Here is a 23,451-nt window from a genome sequence, read left to right as displayed (position 1 = left end):
TATGCAAACAGACACTAATTTCAGGAAAGCCCTGAAAACCTGGATTTTTAATGACCCGGACGCTCTTTGTCGAGCACTCAGATGAGTTCTTAGCTACGGCTGTGTGTGTACATTAGGGCTCAGCATAGCGCCATGATGCTCTTTGGAGTGAAAGCTGAACTTTACAAATATTATATAACATAACATAACCCTGCCCTGTACGACACGACCCTCTACGTGTAGCTCTGTGTGTGTGTGGCTCTGTGTGTGTGTGGCTCTGTGTGTGTGGGGCTCTGTGTGTGTGGGGCTCTGTGTGTGTGGGGCTCTGTGTGTGTGGCTCTGTCTGTGTGTGTGTGGCTCTGTCTGTGTGTGTGGCTCTGTCTGTGTGTGTGGCTCTGTCTGTGTGTGTGGCTCTGTGTGTGTGTTGGGCTCTGTGTGTGTGTTGGGCTCTGTGTGTGTGGCTCTGTGTGGGTAGTTTTTTTTGTAGGTGGGTCTGTGTGAGGGTGGCTGTGTGTGTATGTAGGTGGGTCTGTGTGAGGGTGGCGCTGTGTGTGTGTAGGTGGCTCTGTGTGGGTGGCTTTTTGTGTGTGTGGGTGGGTCTGTGTGTGTGGGGGTATCTCTGTGTTGATGGCTCTGTGTGGGTGGCTCTGTGTGGGTGATTCTGTATGTGTGTGTGGGTGGCTTTGTGTGGGTGGCTCTGTGTGGGTGGCTCTGTGTGGGGGTGCAAATGCAATAGGTCTCGCATTTGAGAGATAAAGCTATTGGCATTGTAAATGACAATGCCATTTATTTATATGTTTTAAAAACAAAAGCATAAATAAAAATAATGTCATGAGCAATGCCAATAGCTATAACTTTAACAATGCTCAGACCTTTGCATTGTAAATGCTTGTTGAATATTGTCGTTGATGAGACTCTTCTGATATTCGGAGGGAGCGAGTTCCAGATTCTTGGTGCAGCTCCAGAGAATGCTCTAGTATATGTTTTTTTCTTGGTGAAGAATGAAGGCCTGTACCTTCTTCATTCTCCAGATATATCTGCCTCCCGGTGTTCCGAAACATGTCATCATATATTCATGAAGCATCAATGCTCACTTAGGCTTGCACGTCTCTGATAACACATAAAGGATCACACCAACTTCAACACTTCTGGAATTACTTATCATCAGTAGCTACAGCTCACCTGAGAAGCTGGTGTGGGTAAACATTGAAAGATGCTTGCGCAAAGCTCCGGCAGCATTCGCACAGTAGAAAAAGATTAAATTAACTCCGCATTTTAATTTTGCAAAACATATCACCTCATGAAATAAGGTTAAGAATAGCAGAAAAAATCCTCATATATGCGGTTTGCCTCTAGACTGATAAAGGCAGTGGTGCTCAGAAAAGTACAAAATCAAAGACTACTGCAAAGGAGAACCTCTGGAGGAGGAATCAGGGTTCCAAAAGAAAGTCCTTCTCCATGGAGCCGGCCACATGGGACACCGACTCACCGAGACCGAGGGCTACTGAGTTCCAAATAGCCAAAGGCTTTCTACCGCCCCTTCTCCTGATCCCTCAAACTGTGTTGACCTTTCTCAGAGGCTTTATAAACTTTGTACCAGCACACATGGTCCTAGATTTCCATCAATTGATAATATTAGTTCAAGTGTTGTCTGTTATTATCAAGAACTTGAGCTATTGTCCCTCCTCTATGTATCTGGTCCAAAGCTCTCCGAGGCTATTCCCTGCTGTTAGTAATGCTTTACAAATAACCCAATAGAGAAATAAAATGGCAAAAAACAAAGCTGCAGCTTTTATTTCTGCTCCTGGAGCACTTAAGAGCAGGTGCAAAGGCCAGAACGTGAGTAGGCCTAACAAAGGACCATGATGGCGGCCGCTCCAGCTGTGTACAGAATCAAAAGGCAGCTCTGAGTTTGCACAATGGGAGGAAGAAGTTCAAAATGGCCCCTTGCAGAGCAGCTTATAGGAAACGATGGACCAAACAGATAGTTTTGATTTAACGGTGAGTGAAATTGGGAGCACACTTCACAGAACTGAGTGACAACTTCGCAAATTTCCTAAAATGTGTGAGGGTTAAAAAAACAACTACATGACATAAGGCACTCAACATCAGATTAAGTAAGTGTAAGAGCTATCATACAATTCCGTAGAGGTGAAGGCAGCACACAGGATGCGCACTGGTGTGCAATTCGGGATTTTTTTGTCAATCGATCTAGTCGCGCTCTACTCTCTGTGGTCCCACCGCCCCTGGGCCACTACCAACAGGAATACAATCAAATCAAAAGGAGTGTGTAGTTCATAAGTGCTTCAAAAGCAGAATGCTATCTAGTTGTAGTGTCACACATAAAGGAAGTCTTTAGGGAGTTCCATATATTATTTGCAATATTCTTGTTTTTATTCAATAGTCTATTAATTCATCCATATTAATCAATACAATCCAGGCAACGCTTTTCGTCCTCATTGGACATCATCAGGGCTGTAAAATGTTTTTTTAAAAACAAGCTCTTCACTCAATGTAAATCCCAACCTTCATCAAGATACACAAAGCATATACATTTCAAATCCTTTCTAAACACAAGTAATATTATCTTGACTCCCTGCCTATATCCATTCTAACACATCTCATGCGCCTGAAGGCGAGATGCACATGTGAAATCCCAACACCATAATCTCAATTTCATTTCAGCAATTCATAAATTCCATGACCCTCATTGTGTTCTACCATTTTTTACGCATACAAATATTTTGAGATATTCCTTGGAATGGACCACACATGGGTCTCCTCTAATAAGTCGCTGACATTGAATGTCTTTTTGGATTTAGATGGAACACACTGTTCTGATACAGAAGTATTGATTGAAGGCCTGACAGTCACTCAGATGCATGTCAGATCATGTGCCTTTTAGGAAATCCCTCAAAACGTTACTCTTTAAAATGGTCTACCTCTGACGGAGAAAGATTTACGGCTAGTGTCAGCTATCCGTTGAGCACCAAGATACCCTTTGGGTAGCAGATGCGCTTTGGCACAACATAATATAGCTCATGGCGAGGCTTTTCATTGGTTTTTATAGTCATCCAAGGGGATAAGTCCATAAAACGAACTCTGGAAGGCAGCGTTTTAAGGTTATTATAGGGAACAATTCCATCTGCTTCAGGATGAGAATGGAACTGATATCCAAGTAGGATATTGCAGAGGCTAAACAGTTGAGCAAATTGCCTTTCTACTTCTAACACACATTGATTCATACCTATCACAAAAATTGGGGAGATTTTAGCAGAAAGATTTCTGGTATATATAAGAATCATTTATTGACGAATTACAATTAAATTCACCAGAATGGGTACCTTAGGATAAATAGTAAGTTGGTCCACAAAAAAACTATTAAGGGAGACTGGACGGACTTGCTGGAGTCACTTGATGTAGGACTTTGTGAAACATGCTTAAAACCCAGTTTTTTAACCCCTTCTGTACGGCGCCGATTCCCCCCTCCCGGTGCTGAGCTCCAATAGAACCGGGCGTGGTCATGACGGAACTGTTCCGTCATAAGCACAGCTCGACCGATGCTCATGACGGAACCGTTCCGTCATGAGCATGGAAGGGGTTAAAGTTCTACAGGGTTGGCTTTAGTCACCTCACACACTCTAGTGCTAATCTGAATCTTGACTCCTATTGTTGGTGATACGGACAACACGACACTGATATGGTCCTGGTCTAAACTACAGACACACAATACGTGATGGGAGGAATGCTTGCAAATAGTCTAAACCACTGACGATCCCTCTGGGTAGCATTCCAACCTATCGTTTTTTGCCCACTATGCCATTCTAGACAGAGGCCCATCTGCCGAACTGCCAGCCAAGGCCCCTTTCAGGGGAAATACAATCATTCCTAGACTGGTTTTGCCATTGATATGGTCATCAGTGAGTTATAGCTTGGATCCTACTGCACAGCAATCAGGGTACCCACATCTGAACAAACCCTTGGCCCCTTAGGGCGTTACATCAAACACACTGAAGTTGATGGGAAGAATGCTTGAACATAGTTTAACCCCTGACAGTGACAATTACTCTGGGTAGCATTCCAACATATCATTCTAAACTTGACTACATGCATGCAGCACACCAGGGCACACCAATCAAATTCAGCAGCACTTTTATTGATATTGATGTCCTTCTACTTGATAATTTTTGCTTCATTATCTGAATAATTTAAAAATATCTTTTTAGTAGGAGGGCTTTGGTTGCATTGTGGCTCTTAAACCGTGCTGATAAAAGGAGGCGCTTTAGGCAAAGTGACATTTTGCTGCCCCCTTTCTACGGCGATGGTTCCGTATTAGTTGCTTTTCGGGGTAATCTGCTGCTACTTGCTGGTAGTGATGTAGACGGATGCCTCCTAGTGCCAAGTTGCAACACTGACCCTGCTTCTAACAGCTCCAGAATGTAATACTGAGACCTTAGGAAGTGTCTTTGTGATGCTTCACACCTTCCTATTTGACTCCCTAAATGTTCTGGTCTTCATGTACAGTAGGATTGGGTAGTTAGAGTTTCTACGTTTTCTGATGGGAAGATGATCCTTTCTTGGTCAACGTAGTCTGTGAATCCTGGACAGCCATGATGCTTTTCTCCCATAATGAAATGGTTCATGAAATAAACCTTATTTGATTCAAAGGCTCCTTCATATGGCTGGTATTTAATGCAGATGTCACATGCTCTTTGATGTTTGAACTGGTATGTGCTATGCACAGCATTTTGGCACATACCTTATTTCATTGGAAGCCAGTGCAGGTAGATTGACAAAGCCTGTTCCATTTAACTCACTGATTGCAGTATTTGTGTGTGCTTTTGTGAAGATAGGTGGATGGGTGAACGTGAGTGTAAGTTAATGGTTGCATTAATGAATGGATTAGTGATTATATGGAGAGACACATGAGACCCTGGATAGCTTGATGAGTAAATGGGTGAAGGAGTGGATAGGTGCATGATGGTGTGAGGTTTCATATTAAAAATGATTTAATAGAATGCCAATATTGAGAAGCCATTTCTCGTAAAGTTTTTATGGAATTTTCGCAAAAGAATGGCATTTACCATGTAAAAAAAAGCCTTTTTTGATTGCTTTTTGCATGCTTATTTTTCAAGGTCAAAATTCCATTAATCTTAGAATGTAGTTCTCTCCTTTGTTGGGTTTTCTGCAAGGTTTAGGTAGGTCCCTATTGTCCACCAATTTAGAGAGAGGTCTTATCTGTCAATGGCATTATAACATGTTTTTGCTTTGTCCATGCTAATTCCTGGTGCTGTTGTGCATTGGCAAAAAGACAAAAAATGCTTGTTTGAAGATGTGAAACAGCATCAACAAAAATGAGCTGTCGTACTTTGATAACGTATATGTGTGCATGTGTCACCTTGCACACACTCATATGGGATATCAAGCGGTGGGCATTTTTTAAAAAACTTTTTTGTTTACTTTTATCCTTCCATATGATGTCAGATGGCAATCTTTGACCTGTAAATTTAAAAAAATGTGCAAAAGTGCAAGACAAAAAGGAGCAATCCTGTAGCAAATTTGAGTTGATGGACTGTCCCCCAATTTTTTATTTTATTTTAATGAACGTGACAGTGAGTGGTAGAGCAGCAGTGGGTGAGCAGATGGGAAGGGAAGTCTACACCAGACCAGGAGGTTTTTAGGAAGCTGGGTGTGGTGGGGGATTTGCATTTTTTTTTTAAAAAGTACATAAGGAAGGGATGAAGGCAACAACGGATGAACTGTAGGGGGAACAAAGGTGATAGAGATTTTTTTTTTGGGGGGGGGGGAGTAGTTCACAAGGAGAGAGCCAAAAACGCCCCATCAAGTGCTGAAAGGGAAAGGAAAAAGTGGTTCTCTGAATGTAAGCAGTGGAAGGATACAAGTCAGCCAGTCTAAAGGGTATTTAAAAATAGCTGTGCTATAGGAGAAGGATTAGCACAGGAAGAGGAAGGGAAGCACGCTCCTGAGAGTGACAAGAAAGACAATCAATGGTAAGCAACGAGCCGACCCAAAGCCCGCTGTAGGTGTTGGTATTTTCCTCAATGAGTCTTTGACAACAAGTGATAAACTTGTTTGTAGGCAAGGCATAAAGAGAATTTCATGAGGCAATATATTCCCATTTGTTCATTAGGAAGTGTTGTAACTAGGTATCCATTGTTTTTGTCTCAATATGGGATTCCAAGGTTCATCAGTGACCTAAAAAATCCACAGCCCTTTTCATTGATGTGGGGAACCTTTAAAACATGGGTACGGACCCGACATTGCCTAAAGGGCGACAAAGAAAAAACACAAATGGGAGACAAACAGTGGAGGTCTTTGCAAGTAATGGGCATAACATTACAAAAACAATCATTGTCGATGCTTACAATGTTGGTGTTGAAAGCTCCGGTGGGTGCAACATAGGTCTAAGCGACTTGGATGCAGGCCATATAGTGAGACTAACCCAAGACTATGTACATGAGTCCCATCTGAATTCATTGAATGTAAATGTATATTTTGGGATATCTTGAACATCTTTCCTGTATTCAGCCCTCCTGAACCTATATTGGACAAACCACAGACGGGTACCAAGGAAACAGCATCATGAATCCGAGATGCAAGATCCCTGCAAGATCCCTCCTTCGCTGAGTAGCTCCACAGAGGCATAAAGAGCACAAGGTGTCTTTGCCCAGACGCAAGGGGCAGCAGGTTCCTCAGGAGTGGACGGTCCCATCTTCAGACACACGAGAACTGCATGGGCACCAGCAGTGCAAGCCCCAAGCACTTACCAAGGGTAAAGCACTATTGGTGATGGGAGAGCTGTGTGACGCCCAAGTTCAAGGGAGCCATGGATGGGTGAACAGTCCTGACTACTGATTCAATGGGTGCTGCCTGCCAGTCCTGTCACGCGAGTGATGTGACACCCAAGGTGAAGAGAGTGTGATATCCAATGTGAAGACCAATCCTGACTTCTGATTCGAGGGCTGCTCCCTCCCTGTCGGCCAAGCTCACTCACCACAGGGCTGCTTTCTGCCACTGTCTCTCATCAACCTGGTATGTAAATGTAAATGTAAATTTATACTTGTAGTCAAGTCAAGTCAAGTCAAAGAATTTATATAGCGCGCTACATACCCAGAGGGTCTCAAGGCGCTTGAGGAGGGGTGGGGAATTACTTGTCAAATATCCACGTTTTAAGTTGCTTTCTGAATGCTAGGTGGTTCTGAGTAAGGCGAAGGTAAGTGGGAAGTGAGTTCCAGGTTTTAGCTGCCAGGTAGGAGAAGGATCTACCTCCCATGGTGGTTTTGTTGATGCGAGGTACAGTGGCAAGGGCTTGGTTGGATGATCGTAGCTGGCGGGGGGGGAGTAGAAGGACAGTCGTGTGTTGAGGCATTCTGGTCCGATTTCGTAGAGTGCTTTGTGTGCGTGGGTTAGGAGCCGGAAAGTGATCCTCTTATTGACGGGAAGCCAGTGGAGGTTTTTCAGGTGACCAGAGATATGTTCTTTACGCGGGATGTCTAATATGAGCCTGGCTGAGGCGTTTTGGATTCGTTGGAGTTTTTTCTGGAGTTTAGCGGTAGTACCGGCGTAGAGGGTGTTTCCATAGTCCAGTCGGCTCGTGACCAGGGCGTGGGTGACCGTTTTCCTAGTTTCGGTGGGGATCCAACGAAATGTTTTTTTGAGCATGCGAAGAATGTTGAAGCAGGATGAAGAGACGGCGTTGACTTGTCTGTTCATCGAAAGTGAGGAATCCAGGATGACGCCCAAGTTCCGTGCATGGTCTGTCGGGATGGGTGCTTTTCCAAGGGCTTCTGGCCACCAAGAGTCGTCCCATGCAGAGGGGGAGGTACCTAAGATAAGGACTTCTGTTTTATCTGAGTTCAGTTTCAGACGGCTGTGTTTCATCCATTCGGCTACTTCTTTCATTCCTTCGTGTAGGTTAGTTTTGGCGGTGCTGGGGTCATTGGTGAGTGATAGGATCAGTTGAGTGTCATCCGCGTAGGAGATGATGTTGAGGTTGTGTTGGCGTGCGATGGCCGCAAGGGGGCTCATGTATACGTTGAAAAGGGTGGGGCTGAGTGAAGATCCTTGTGGCACGCCGCAGATGACTTCAGTGGCCTCTGACTTGAATGGTGGAAGGCGGACTCTCTGGGTTCTTCCGGTGAGGAACGAGGTGATCCATTCTAGTGCTTTTCCTTGGATTCCAATGTTTCTGAGGCGCTGTAGAAGGGTACTATGGCAGACTGTGTCGAAGGCTGCGGAGAGGTCGAGGAGGATGAGGGCGACTGTGTCTCCATTGTCCAGTAGAGTTCGAATGTCGTCTGTATAGCGCACTACTCACCCGCAAGGGTCTCAAGGCGCTTGTACGAATACCGCTGTGGAACCCATCCTGGCTTTCCCTGTGAGGCTTCCACTCCTGGGCACCCCCAAGGTGGAGGCCAGGCATCCTTAGCGTTGTGGGGGCCGTTGTGGAGATTAAGCAAGCTATTGCCCAGAGTTGCAGAGTGGGAGAGTGGGACTCCATGATTGGAATAGGCACCGAGGCGAGAATTATCAGGTCCGTGGAATTTTTGAGCCCAAGACCCGCCGAGGCGGGGAATTGAACCCTGGTCCCGGGCTAGACCTCTGCATCAGGGTCTGCCGCTCTAATCATTGAGCCACACTTCTCCGACTCTCAGTACTGACTCTCGGGTAAAGGGTTTGGGTGATCAATGCCTGAAAATGTGCGAAGAGCAGTCCTGCTTTTCATGGATTAAACAAGGGTGCTTGGATGCCTCTCGTTTTTTAGGTCGAGCAGACCTACCCTCAATGCGTGAGCATTGAAGGTGTCTGCTTCAGACCTATTGTGGCCCGTATTTAGGAATGTGGACAGCTACCAGACGCGCGCTTTGACGAGGTCAGATTTCACCTCGGGAGCGAGCGTCTGGTAGCTGCGCATGCGCAAAGCCCTTGCTCTCACACAGACACAGGCAGCCCCCACCCCTCTGCATGCACGCACGCACACACACACACACACACACACAGGCGCGCGCATGCACACGGCACACATACAGGCACACGGCACACTATCCCCCGCCTCGCATTCTCTCTCAATCACACACAGTCACGCATGCGCACACACATGCACACACGCACACACGCGCGCACACACTCCCCCCCCCCTTCCCTCCCCTCCCCCACAGGCATACACACAGGCACGCACGGACTTGACATCATCCCTGGGCCCCACTCACCGACTGCGCTCTTCCGGCGGGGCTCCTCTCGCGCTCCGCTCCTCCTCCTCGCGGCGTCTCTCCTCTTCTAAATCGGGGCTCCCTCAGGTCAGAGGAGCCCCGCAACAGGCGCCACACTCCTCCTTCTCCCCGGCCCCCTCCTGGGGACCCGGGCTACCCCGGACCGGCAGGGCGCTCCATGCGCCGGCAGCTCGCGGACCTCGGGAGGCGGGACTTCCGGTCGGCCGCGAGCGGATTGGCCGGCCGGATAAGAGCTTCCGGGTCGCCGCGGGCAGCGCGGCGGCATGTTTCAGATAAGCCCTGGCCCTGATGGTGCTCTGTGCCACATTCTGATCCTCTCATGGGAGGCTAGGGGGTTCTTTACCTGATATTTATTTTTAAATCACGCCAAAAAATTCTTTTCAAATAAAGATTTTCGGTTTAGCATGAAGTTCTGAGACATGGATGTGCCAGTGACATGTTACTTTGTGGCTGCTTTCACGATTGGTGGGGCCGAGGGCCGCCCTCCAGCCCTCAACGCAGCCCCCTGCCCTAAAGCCCCCTGGCGAGTGCCCCATGTCCCGTATGCTCACTCCCACACCGAGGAGTGTCAGAAATAATTAGAGGAGCGCTTCGCTAATGCGTGCCTGGAAGCGGCGCAGCGCTGCAAGGCTCCATGTGTGCTCCCCGAGCCTCTTTTCCGATGTCCTTAAACACATCTGCATTATTCTGAATCCTGCACCTACGTGTGTCTAAGTAATGCGTCCAGCGCTCTCCAATGTGTCCCATTTTTTTGGTTTTCCGTGCATTTTATGGCATGGCAGTGGATTCGTCCATGACATCACCTACATAATCATATTCGACAGGTCATCAGCTGAGCTGAATGAGGGGAAAAAGTAGTCAGAAATTGCCCCCAGTACCGAGCCACATGACGGCTTTTTGTGATTTAGCATTTTGCCGTGGATGACCTATTCGCTAGAATGCTACATATGGTATAGCCAGCGCTTTAAGTGAGATGAAAAAACTGGGGGGGGGGGTCTCTCAAATGTGCGTGGTCCATATAATTAAGGGCATGGCTTAAAAACACCTAAGCTAATTTGTTCTTACCAGAGTGTGCCCCCATGTATTTTAATGTTTCTGTCTTTGCATCCAGACATATACTACAAGTAACATTACACCTAAACAAGCCATGACTGGTGGCTTTGTCAATGGTTGTTAGTTACATAAGATAAATAAGCAATTTGTTCTTACCAGAGTGTGCCCCCATGTATTTTAATGTTTCTGTCTTTGCATCCAGACATATACTACAAGTAACATTACACCTAAACAAGCCATGACTGGTGGCTTTGTCAATGGTTGTTAGTTACATAAGATAAATAAGCAACAACTATGACTTTGTTGTAACTTTCTCTATTTTGCACTTTTATTTCCTCCTATAAAACTTGTTTCATTCAACTGTGCTTTAATTTAAAATGTGTCGCTCCTGCTAACGCACACATTTGTGCGGGTGCCACATAATTACACGTGACGTAATTACACTGCACTCAATGCCACATACACTCCAAATACCACTCATTGCCACATAGTTATATGCAACATAATTACACTGCACTCAATGCAACATACACTCCAAATACCACTCAGTGCCACATAATTACACGCCACATAATTACACTGCACTCAATGCAACATACACTCCAAATACCACTCAGTGCCACATAATTACACTGCACTCAATGCCACATACACTCCAAATACCACTCATTGCCACATAGTTATATGCAACATAATTACACTGCACTCAATGAAACATACACTCCAAATACCACTGAGTGCCACATAATTACACTGCACTCAATGCAACATACACTCCAAATACCACTCAGTGCCACATACTTACACACCTCATACTTACACTCCACTCAATGCAACATAAATACACTTTATCCATCTGTCTATCTATTGCCCTCACTCTATCTGTCTATCTATCTCCCTCACTCTATCTATCGCATCACCACAGCATCACTCAGCACCACCACAGCATCACTCAGGGGCACCACAACATCACTATGCTCTACCAAAGCATCACTGAACGCCACAGCATCACTCGTCGCCACCACATCACTCAGCGCCACCACAACATCAATCTGTGCAACCATTCAACAACTAGTTCAAATATGTTCTCTCAATGTTTCAAGCTTTATTACAAATGTCACAAAAAGATGTTAATTTTTCACTTCTATTCTTATATTTGTCACAATAAAATACAATTAACATAATCTTCACAAAAGTTATTTAGAAAAGCTATTGCCATTATACATTTTAATAATTTTTATTAAATTATTAATTATTAAAAAAATTAAAAGCCATTTTTATTTGTAATATCAATACATCTAAGTCACGTAAATACAACAAATATTGCATTACAAATGCTATAGGTGTCACATTTGCGAAACTTAAAACTATTCGCATTGTAAATGACAAAGCTATTAATTTCGCTATTTTCAAAACAGACACATAAATAAAAAATGTGTCATTTACAATACCAATAGCTCAAACTTTCCTAATGCGAGACCTATTGCATTGCAAATGCTTGTTATTTTTCAGTCTGAACATTGCAGGTATACCAGAAGCATTATAGGTTTGAACCTCCTCCAATATATCAGCCGGGCACATACACCAGTGGGGTTTTTAAAGAGCTTTTACATCCCTTGCTAATTGTGCTGCTCTCGATCAGAGGCGAAGCGCAAATAATCACCCCCATCGCAGAATATGTGAGGACCCCCTGAGTGGGCCAAATCAAATAGATATACACTGACCTTGGACTGAATGGGGCCCCCCTTGAATGATTGGGGCCCCCCTGCGCGTCAGGGGCTAAAGAGGCCTGCATTACGCCCCTGGTCACAATATGTTGATAATTAACTAACCAGAAATGGGTAGTTCGGCCAGAACATTCCTGGGGTCTGCTAATCGGCGTGTTTTATAGCAAGTCACCATGAGCTCATATCTGGCAGCGACTCTTGAGTCACACTTGATGTGGAAAAACCAGGCAAACAAAGTGATTAGCTGATGTTTAGCCTCTGAACACGCTTTTGCAATTTGCATTTTTTGTGTTTTTTTCCTCTGGCTCTGTTATTGGAAAGAAAGGCAGCCATATGACTCCACAATAAACAAATAGTGCAGTGCGCTCGAGTTACAGCTCCGTTCCATGCGGGAGTAACTCGCCCAGTCCAGGTTTTTTCGTTGCCAGGTGAGGTTTGTGGTCCTGTTTAACCTGTTATGGAGCCAGGACTACAGGTCCCAGATTTCAAAGAGAATTCATTGGCTGATGAGCTACTCACTCACGGAACTGGGAAACGCGTGCACTCTGACGCTGTCTCTGCACGAGGATGTCTTCACCTCCAGAGCCATGGCATAAAGCAGTGTTCTGAAAAACATGGCCGCTGTTCAAATCGTGATTTCAATAAACGCTCTTACCTACACCGTTCTGCTTCTGGAATGCACTTCTTAGTTGGAGAAGTGGAGAAGTGTGGCTCAATGGTTAGAGCGGCAGACCCTGATGCAGAGATCTGGCCTGGACCAGGGTTCAATTCCCGACGCAGCAGGGTCTTGGGCTCAATGTCCACGGGCTTGATAATTCTCGCCTCGGTGCCTATTCTAATCATGGGTCCCTCTCTGCAACTCTGGGGCAATAGCTTGCTTAATCTCTACAACGGCCCTAAAAGCGCTGGGATGCCTGGTTTCACCTTGGGGGTGCCCAGTAGGGAGCATCTCACAGGGAAAGCCAGGACGGGTTCCACAGCGGTATACAGCGCCAAGATGCCTGTCAGGTGATAGGCCGCTTTACAAGTATACATACATTTACATCATTAGTATTATGTATCTTGGGGATTGTCAGAGGTGTAGCTTCAGGGGAAGGGGCGTTTGGAGTGTTAAAGCCAGTCCAGTGTTTAATTTGTAAAAATAATAATAAGTGCCAGGGCTCTTGTCAAGAGGCCACTCCAGTTTGCACCACCCACTGCCCCTGCCAGCGCTGCCAATGACAGTAGCTCTCCAGACTAGATTACGGAACTGTCCTTCTCTCAGGCATTCCCAAAGTTCACCTCGGCCCAATAAGAGCAACGCTACATGGTGCAGCGCGCTTCGTGTTTGGTCTCAAGAAATTTGACCATATTTCCCCGTCCCTGCTAACCCTCCAATGGCTTCCCATTGAAGCTCGAGTCCAATTCAACATCACCAGCATTACCCACAGAGCGATGCAGTCCTCCTCACCCTCCTATCTTCTATCTAAGTGATAAACTGAAAATCTCTGGAGCAAATGGAGGTTCCAGAAATGCCCAATCTCTGCTCCTGGATCCCCCCCACCTTCAGTCGAGAATGGTACATGAGTCAGTCATTATCTGGTAGTGCCACAAGAATCTGGAACTCCTTACCGCCCTCCCTTGGCCTAACAACCTGCATAGTCACCCACAAAAAGGACCTCAAGGTCCTTCTATTTGACAGACACCAGGGTTAATCACCCTCAACCATACCTAATTATTCTATCCAGGAAACAAACTACCTTCATTGTGTGTCCCCACCATCCTAACCAATGCTTGAACCATGTACTCCCCTGTCCAACGGCTACTTTTGTCCTGGTCGCTGCTACTGATGCAATATGTATGATCATAATTATTGTAACAGTAACTTGCTGTACCCTTGTATCATGCTACTGTTGTAAAGCACTTTGATGCCTTCGGGCCATGTCCGTGCTATATAAAATTGCAATAAAAACAAACAAAAAAATCTCTAACAATCATACTCCTACAAGGGTGACTATTCTAACTACTCCAGACCCCCAAAACTATAAGAATGACTTGGGTGGCATGTATTAGTAATTAAGTCGAGTCTAGCAGCAGCGCGCATGCGCTGCTCGCTCTGCGAGGCATGCTGTACTACAGTATGCTCTGGCAGCCCTGCCCACTCTCAGCCCATATTTTTAATTGGCTTGTGTCATTGTCCTTTGTAAACACTGGCTTTCGATTAATTATTACAGTTGTTAGTCCCTACTTGGTAATGTCTTGTCTGCATTTGTTAGCTGCCCTTAATGACTGGACCTTTTACTTGGCTTGTTACACGGTCTGCATTATAAGTTTGTGAGCGCTATTTTGTGTATTGACACTGATGGGGACAATGGCGGCTGCTTTTTTGTATCTGCAGCACGCCCACACAGGACAATGGTGACTGCTTTTCTTATAAAGCGTTATGCCACTCTAACTTGCATGCTGAGCTTAGTTTCACTTTTTTTTATAACTTTCATGTTGAGTGCGGCGCCCGCTTCATTCAGGGGCACCGCGTTCTTTTAAAAAAAAAATGTTCTTTAAACTTTCATGTTGAGTCTGGCGCCCGTTTCAGGGGCACCGCGTTCTTTTAAAAACATTTTTTTAATAACTTTAATAGTGAGCTCGCCATCCGCTTAACGGACACCGAGCTCTGCAATAGGTATCGCTTTTGCAAAAGTTTGAACAATTGGTATTGTATATGACAATGCCTTTTAATATTATAAAAGGCATTGCCATTTACAATGCCAATAGCTCAACATTTCACAATTGCGAGACCTATTGCATTGTAAATGCTTTTTTTTTAATATGCATTGAATTAATAGATAACTGTTGTTTTGCTCATCTCTAAATTAGAGCAAAACCGCCACCATGTAGCCAACTGCCATAAGTGCTGGTGTTGACAATTGAGTGCTTGTGCAGTACACCTGAAAACACCAGCTCAAATTAAGCACTGCATCAGTCCATATCTGTGCTCCAGGAATCTGATCTGGGTTGGCAGGAGCTATGCTGTGTTTCCCTCGGGTATCACAAGCATTCTCAGCATAGGCACCTGCCCCTCTTAGCATGTGAAACACTCGTTTAGACCAAGTCCTCCTTCTCCCTCAACTTACTACAAAGCAAGGATAAACAAAGCAGCTAATATGATGTGTTGAAACCTGATGTCTCGCAGGTGCAGAAAACCACTTCACATTTAAAACTGTGCTTCCCACCCTTGTATGTATGTACGTGTTCTTTGTATAGCATGAACATACTCTAGCCAAAGACAGAAGTGCGCTGTAAAGGGTCAAAGGCAAGGATGAGCGTAGAGGTAACTGGGAGAAGTGTACTGTAACTGTATAGTGATGTATTGTTCTTTAACCCCTTGCGTGCTCGTGACGGAACCACTCAGTCATGTGCCACGGACGCGCTGTGCTGGTGACTAAGTGGTTCCGTCACTGCGCGCCAGCCCCGCCCACGTTGCAGCGATTCTGCGCCTGCGCGGGCATTCCATTGAGCGGGCGGGGCAGTGACAGAACCACTCCGTCACAAGCACAGCGCGCCCGTGGCTCGTGACGGAGTGGTTCTGTCACGAGCATGTGTGCGCTGCGCGGCCCCCACTCCCCCCCAGCGCCGCAGCGGAATTACCACCGTGGCCAAGGGGTTAAAGAGGCGCATATTCAACTCTTTGTACTTTGATCAGGGACGGGGTGCTCCTGATCTATACATGAATATTGTTGCAGTCCCTGGATGCATAAAATAGAAAGACCTGTTGCCTTGGTTTTTCATTTTCTCACTTCTTTTTCTCCACTCTCAGGGTGTCTTGACTGTGAGTGTACTGAGAGCTGCTGGTTGAGATGGCTTCCTAAATGATACAGCTGGTTTTAAAGGTGGCGCGCATGGACAAGGAGAGACCGTAGAGATCCATCAGGATGGGGGTGATGTACTACAGTGAGTGTTTTAGATGCCATTAAGGTAGGCCAGTGTGGTGCCTTGGAAGCCATGGAACAGTTCTGCAACCACTTCCTGGGAATATTGGTTTCTCTTTATTTAGTAGAAGGAGGCGATACCGACTGTCTTTGAGATTGATTTCCACGACAAATACAAGTGTTGGGTGAAAGTTGGCATTTGAAGCTGTCAAGGTTCATGTAATTGAGCCATGTTTGGGCTGTTTCTTGCTTCTTGTTGTCAGCAAATAACAGCAAATTGGTATTAATGGGGTTGAGCAACAGGTATGTGCTGTATATCCAGGTCTGGGTGAGGTGCATTAAGTATTTGAGGTGCTAGATGTGTGGACAATAGAAACTCTCCAATATAAATGGCATATTTGGTGAATTTTTATGCAGTTATTGGCGAGTAGTGCAAAAAGAACAATAGATGGACATAATGCTGAACAATGTCATACATTCTCCCCGGTAGCTTGTCTCCTTTCTGGTGAAGAATTGGCTTGGTAGTTTAGTCTGCCCTGTTCCCATGATGCACTGGGCCAGGGACAGACTGATTTGCATATAGCCAGGTTCTGAGCTGGGATGGTGCAGTGAGATAAATAACGGTGATGGATCAAGCCCTGATCTTTGGACTGGGTAAGAGTGGTCTGCTTAATTCAGACACTCTGTTCATCACCACCCCTTTTCTGTATCGATACATTCACCCCAGGACAGAGATCTGGGCCTAAATCCATCGTTCTTTTCCTCTCCATGCCATTACAGTTTGAACCCAGCCATATGCAAATCAGTCTTGACCCTGCGCCCAATGGGAACAGTCCAGCCAGTAAGGCCAGGTCCTCCCTGGACTGGAAACAAGCATCCTAGGACCGGTTTCAGGCTTTCAGCCCTCATCAGCCAGGATAGCTTGACTCCAGTGGCATGGAGAGCACAGGACCCACGTCTGGGCATACCCATCCCACTCGGGGTGACAAATGCAAAAAGAACAATTGATGGACAGAATGCTGAACAATGTCATACATTCACCCCAGTACAGAGATCTGGGCCTAAGTTATGGGCGAGTAGAGTTCACCCTAAGAGCAGATGTTTTCACGTATTTTCTTTTAATGTTGTACTTGGGGCTCATAGCCAATGTTGAAACTGATGGAAGGGAAGTAAGATTATATTATCAGTGGTCCCCTTTTTAGCAGTTCTTATATTTTTTGGGGTGGGAGGGAAGGTAAGTGGAGTATTTGTTTATGCTTCCTAGCTGACTTTCTGGCCTCTACCTATAGATATGTTGATATACACCAGCATTTTTCAACGTTTAGTTAATGTTGGAAGAAAACGTGTTTTCATTGTTAGAGAGTTGAGTGGTGGAACAGGCAGCCCGCTAATTACCCAGTGTATCCTGTGATGTCGATAATCCCCACTCACATTCTGTTCTTGGACCCCCTCGTGCAGATATATTGTTGCATGAATAGCACTTCGACCATGAGATGCCCCTTCTCATATAGAAACATCCTCTGTGCAGCATGAAGCTGCTGTTTGGACTTAGATGTATGCTATATATATATATATCAGATACCTAGTAAAAGAGCTTTGAGACTACACAGGCTCATATACATCTTGTGCAGTAGATGCAGCAGCCCATCAATCTATGTAACAGCTTCAGAACCTATAAGCTGAAAGCTGCTACACACAGATCTCTGCAGTGGACACTCAACCTTGTAAGCTGGCTTACTGGTGTTGGCACCTCTAAACTGCAAGTGACCGTTTCCATAGAATGTACCTAATTCACATTTCTTCTCTTGGCTACTATCAAGCTCTTCTTATGCAACACGCACTCATTAGATTCATCTGATGGGCTTCAAGAATGTTGGTGGCCTTTAAGAATATCATCTCCACTCCCTCCAAAACCCTTAGCAGCAGAAGCCTCTACCTTCCAATGCCCATTATTCAGCGCTGCAACCGCTTGATTCACAGTCTTTTTAGGGCTCGCCTGCTGATGCGCTTCTGCGCATCGCTGGCGAAGCTCTAATGTGGCTTATCCAGTGTTTAACCACCACTGGCGATTCCACTGGCGATTTCTTGAAGTGCATGTGCTTTTTAGGTCATTGCGCAAGCGCAAGCCCTAAAAAGCGCGTGCACAATGCCACCAGCCGCCTGCCTGCCTGCCTCGCATTACCACATCAAAGGCAGCCCAGCCCCCCTCCCACAAGCTTCTCAGCGTGTGCTCTGCCTCAGGCCGGCATTTCTCCTCCCCATATTATTCACTGCTCGGCCTGCTGCTCCCCATGCGTCTCGTCACCCTTCCTCCCTTATGCTGGACCCCAAGAGATTAAAGTGGGGAAGGGATGCGAATGTATGAAATTAATTCATTAGTGACCAGTTCAAATGTTCGGTTTCTTTATATGTATATATGTATTATTTTAAATAAATCTTCCTTGCGTCCTTTCTCTTGACTCGTGTACAGTTACACTGTTTGATCGATAGTATGCGCAGCTCTTTGTGCAAGTCCGGTAGATGTTGTTGTTAGAACTCAGCTTCACATCACTTATTTCCTTGAGGAATGTTGTTATCCGACCATGACTCGAAGGTTGCTAGTACACGGTGTCGGGTGTAAAAAAAAGAAATCAGCGTAACAGAAAAGTGTACATGTTCAATGATCCTGGAACAATTTGCAGCTGTGGACTTTTAAGAGCAGCTCCCGCTCTTGGGGAATGAACAATGTCCCTTGGCTGCTGCGGTCTCTCTTCCAACCCCGCCGTCGGCCCCATCCATTCACCCTCCTGTCCCCCTCGCAGGCCTCGCCTTCCCCGCCCAGTGTCTTCACATTCCTGCCCCATTAACGCCCCGAGAGCAGTGAAGATGTCCCGAGCCCCCTCCCTCGGCCTTTAATTAGTGGCCCCCTTTGAGGCGGGGGAGGGGGTGCTGCTGTTGCAGGCCGCGCATTCCCGGCCCATTACCTCACGGGCTACGGGCCCAGCCAGTGGCCGGCAGCACAGAATTGTCAGCATGGTGTACCCTTCATCCCTTATCCATTCTCTCAATATGGATCTTGTATCGGGTAGTAGGAAATGCTTTGGAGTTCTACCTTACCTATATCACTGCAGCCAATTCTAGGGAGAATAAAGGTGATACTTTTTTGATACGCCTGTTTCTCTATCTTTTAGATCCCACCTCACAAGTACACCCCACCCCTGCCCTCGGTACGTGGCGCATGGGAACTCGAGCACTTCATGTTCGCCCCTCACTGAGTTCGTCCTGCGTGGCAGACTCGTGCGTGACGCCCCCCCCCCCCTCCCATAAAAAGAACACAGGCCTAGCTATTGACAGTTGTTGTTTGGGACGGGAATGCCCCTTGCATGGTATGTAGGCCCGAGTACCCGACGGCTTGTTAATCTGGTAGCCTGATCTATTTGGCCGTGGCGTATGCCAACCTAGCTTGTGCGCAGTGGCCTAGACCTGGCCTTGACCGTGTGATGGCCTGTGCCCACGAACTGTCACGTGACCAAGGGAGGCGCATTAAGCATGTCTTTACAGTACACAAATGTCTACGTCCCTGACCCGAGTGAAGAACCTAAAACCGCGTTGGCAGTGTACTGATTTATGAAATGCTATAGGTGTCACATTTGCGAAAGTTAGAACTATTGGCATTGTAAATGACAAAGCTATTAATTTAGCTATTTTGAAAAATAACACATAAATAAAAAAAATGTCATTTATAAGACCAATAGCTCAAACTTTCCTAATGCGAGCCCTATTGCATTTCCAATGCTTGTTTAATTTGGGTATTTTGCAGTGATGGTTGTTAGATATCAGTCGCGTACTCCCGCATGTCACTGACTAAGCTATGCCCCTGAGGATCCTTGGTATTTTACTTCATGCTGGGGCTCTGAGGTACAAAGCTTTATGGGTAATAACATCTTATTGTTAAAACACTTGGTAACTGATAGAAAGGAATAGCCTATTAGCAGGAGTAACAAGTCCGCCTTTGCTTACAGGGGGCAGGGCAAGAAGCTGCCACTGTGGGGAGGTACCACTCAACAGCACCTTTTTGAATGTCTCCTCCAGTTTCCTGGCACCAGGGAGGTTTTGGCCTCCACAAGGGAACCAGGGTTTTTCCATGGGGCAGAAGTGCTCGCGTGTCCCATGAGGCAGGCAGACCCTTGCAGCTCCAGTCGAATTTCAATGTGATGGTTCAGCCTTGGACCAGGCATAGCCCCATGAAAGTTCTACAGGAGCTTGGTGTTCTTAAAAGCCAACATGCGCAAGAAGCTGCATCCACAGCACAAGCGGCATCTTCTCCGAGTTCAGTGACATTGAGTATACCATTGCTCTCCACTGGTGAAGAAGCCAACCTGCAGGAAGACACCACTCAGTGGTATCAAACACTCTTTGTGTGATGCTTCTGCTAATTAGAAAAAATAAAATGCTGCTCTCCAAGTGTGTTCGTACACCCGCTATACCAACGGATGCCAATGTGGTAAGAAGGAAAAACTTCTAAAGCCAACTAATTATTGTAATGTGGGCTGATTAACAAAAATTACACAAAAGCAAAGTCTGAGGGAGGCTGTTCTTTTGCTCCTCTTTCCTTGTATTGATGGTGTAATCTCTGCAAGACTTCAATATCTGCCCAAAATGGTGTCTCCTTTTTTAGGCCAGGTTGTGAAAGACCTATTGTGAATTTACAGTGGGCTCAGAGCCCACCCATTGCTTACCATTGGTTGGCGTTATTGTCACTCTCATTTCCTTGCTTCTTATTTGATGTAAGTAATATAATGTGGATTGCAGAGTGCTGCTTGTCAGCTGTGAGGGTATGCAGGCGCCATTGATGGCTTGCCTTCCTCTACTTATGTCTGTTGCTGCCATAGAGCATAGCCTCTTTGCAAATCTTTTGATTGGCTGGCCTGTTTCCTTCCACTCCTCACATTTAGTAACAGGTTTTTCTTTCATTTTCATTCAGCAATAAGAATCTCATTCTTGTGCTACTGCCAACTTCAAAAGCCCGCATCCACCCTCAGGGTTTTTCCCCACCCTTGCCAGCCTGCCTGTAAAATCAAGTGGCGTCTCCTATACTAGTGCTGGGGAGCGTTGCTCCACTGCTGTAAAGCAGTGAAAGAGAGAACAAATACACTGATAATAACTTGAGGTTATTATCATTGTATTTGTTCTTTCTGCGCAGTTTGTGGGGTGGGCGGGACTGCTTTGCTCTCAGAGCAGGGGAGGAGTTCTTTGCCCACTCCAATTGTGCAATGGCTGTTTGACTGGCCCTCTGGGGACGTCCAAAACAGTCAAATGCACTTTGCCTACAACCTGCATGGAGAACATGTTCAGGCCCCCATTCCCTGGCTGAGCACCGATGCACAGGGCTCAGACCAATCTCAACGCTGCATTGCAGTGTTGTGATTGGCTTAGGGGAGGGAGCCTGGCTGCTTCCTTTTCCGGCCCTGGAGAGGAGAGACTGAGACAACATGCGGGAGAGCGGCGAGAAGGTAAGTCTTTTTTTACTTTTCTCTTTTTTTTTTACATCACCTTCCTCCCCAAGATCCGTACTGGCTGCAACTGGTAAAAGCACAACAATATGGATAGTTTTGCTGTATATGGCTGAATAGCTTTGGTAGTAGTTGCTTTATATCCTGCATTCTACATATTGTATGAAAGCACAACCCCTCTGAAGCAAAAGATGTATTTAGCATAATACTTTTCCTGGAGTCCCATAAATCTGCTTTCTTGGCTACTGCAGAAATCAATGCAGCGGAATCCTGTGGAAAATAAAGTAGGCCTTGGCAAGCATTTCCCTGTAAATTCTGACACTTCTTATTCTTTAAAAATTCTGTTCAGTGTCTTATTTGTAAATTATTTGAAAAATAACCTGCGAGCACTGAAAACATTGAATTCAGTGTGGAGTTTTAAGCTAACATAAGATTTGTGTTTGCTTTTCCTCCAGTATTTTGAAATGTTTTTTTTCTTTACAGACAAATGTTTACAAATATTGTCCAAGCCAACAGCTCTGCACTTATATTAGATCGGTGCAACCTATTGACTATGCCAATGTTTGCTTATTATGGTGGTGACAGCTTTTGCTTTCTCACAGATCCCATGTTACCTAGATAGAGAGGGTCATGCAGATGTTTTTATGCACATGTTATTTCCAAAGTGCGAACCTAGCCAAAAGGCAGCAGAATGTTGTACATGGTCAAAGGCAAGCCTAAAACCAGCGAGTTCAAGGAGAAGAAGCGGAGTTTGAACGTTTCATGCATTCTAGTGCAGTGTTCGTTAAAGAGGTGTGTCTGCAGCTCTTTCTTATATTGGAGGAACATTGGGCCTGTCCTTATAGACAGAGAGAGGTTGTTCCAGATGCAGGGTCCACAGAAGAAATAGTCCTGTTGTCTAATTTTTTCTTTTTCACTCTTCTTAACCCCTTCACTGCGGCGGCTATTCCGCCGCAGTGCTAAGGGGGCGGGGCGGCCGCATGCTTGTGACGGAACCGCTCCGTCACCAGCCTCGGTTGAGCTGCGCTCGTGACGGAGCGGTTCCGTCATGGCCCACCCCGCTAAATGGAACATCCAGCGCAGGCGCGGAATTCGCGCCGCGCAGGCGTTCCGAGCGGGACATGCCGGAACCGCTCCGTCATCAGCACAGCGCACCCGCAGCTGATGACAGAGCGGTTCCGTCATCAGCATCGAACCGGTTAATCTGCAGTTTGATGGTGTTCTGGCTGCAGTTGTGCCAAGATCCACCAGAGAGAGTGAGTTTGTTTGCAAGATAAGCAGGGATGCTCATTGTGATGACTTTATAAATGGTGCAGCTGGTTATGAAGATGATGTGATTGGAAGGGGGAGCCAATGGAGTTTCATCTGGATGAGAGTGATGTGATTATACTTCTTCAGGCCCTGGAATAGATGTGCTGCATTGCGTAGAAAGTCCCTAAGGTGTGCCAGTGTGGAGTTTTGGCATGGAGCATTGCCACCATGCAGATTTGAGAGTACAAGGGCTTGTAAAGCAGTTCTGAGGTTGCTCTTTGGAAGAAATGGTTTGACTTTCTTTAGAAGGGAGTGCTGGTACCGGCACTTCTTTCTGTTTTTTGGAATGTGTTCCATGAGAGATATGTTGGTGTCAAGGGTGAATCCAAGCAATTTGGCTCTGGGTGAGAGTTGGGGGTTCAAAGCAGTCAAGGTTCATTTCATTGAGTCAGGTTTGTGCTTTATCTTGTTTATTGTTCTTAGAAAATAACAGGAATTGTGTATTGCTTGTGTTGAGCTACAAGTAGGCGCTAAACATCCATGTCTGGATAATGTCGCTTTATAAGATCAAACAGTGCTTGCATAAGAGTTACCCATACAACCATGAGGCCTGGGTCTAGAGAATTCAACAATACAATGGCACCCCTAAGTATCACTTGAAAAATGTCAATACATTCTTTAACAAGCTGAATAGCCACCTGCAACTAATGCTGCCAACATACAATCACCCATAAAACCACCAAAATGATTTCTGAAAATATTTATCATATTCATTGACATGCAAAATACAAAC

At 45.8% G+C, this 23,451-nt stretch overlaps 1 protein-coding gene across 3 annotated transcripts in view; it reads left to right on the top strand.

The window, feature by feature from the left end:
* GDPD4 (glycerophosphodiester phosphodiesterase domain containing 4) overlaps positions 1-23,451 on the top strand; it is a 356,500-nt gene that overhangs the window by 54,383 nt on the left and 278,666 nt on the right. Inside the window, exon 1 of one of the 3 annotated variants that reach the window (XM_086933888.1) lies at positions 21,300-21,407. The exons of the other annotated variants lie outside the window; for them this stretch is intronic. The gene's annotated coding sequence lies outside the window, so the exon portion shown is untranslated. Of the gene's footprint in view, positions 1-21,299; positions 21,408-23,451 lie in introns of those variants that run through there. 3 annotated transcript variants of the gene reach the window in all.

This window comes from Lissotriton vulgaris, chromosome 8 (assembly GCF_964263255.1).
Source record: "Lissotriton vulgaris chromosome 8, aLisVul1.2, whole genome shotgun sequence".
Classification (NCBI taxonomy): domain Eukaryota; kingdom Metazoa; phylum Chordata; class Amphibia; order Caudata; family Salamandridae; genus Lissotriton; species Lissotriton vulgaris.
The sequence above is the reverse complement of the archived record's forward strand: the minus strand, read 5'-3'. Positions and strand labels throughout refer to the sequence as shown.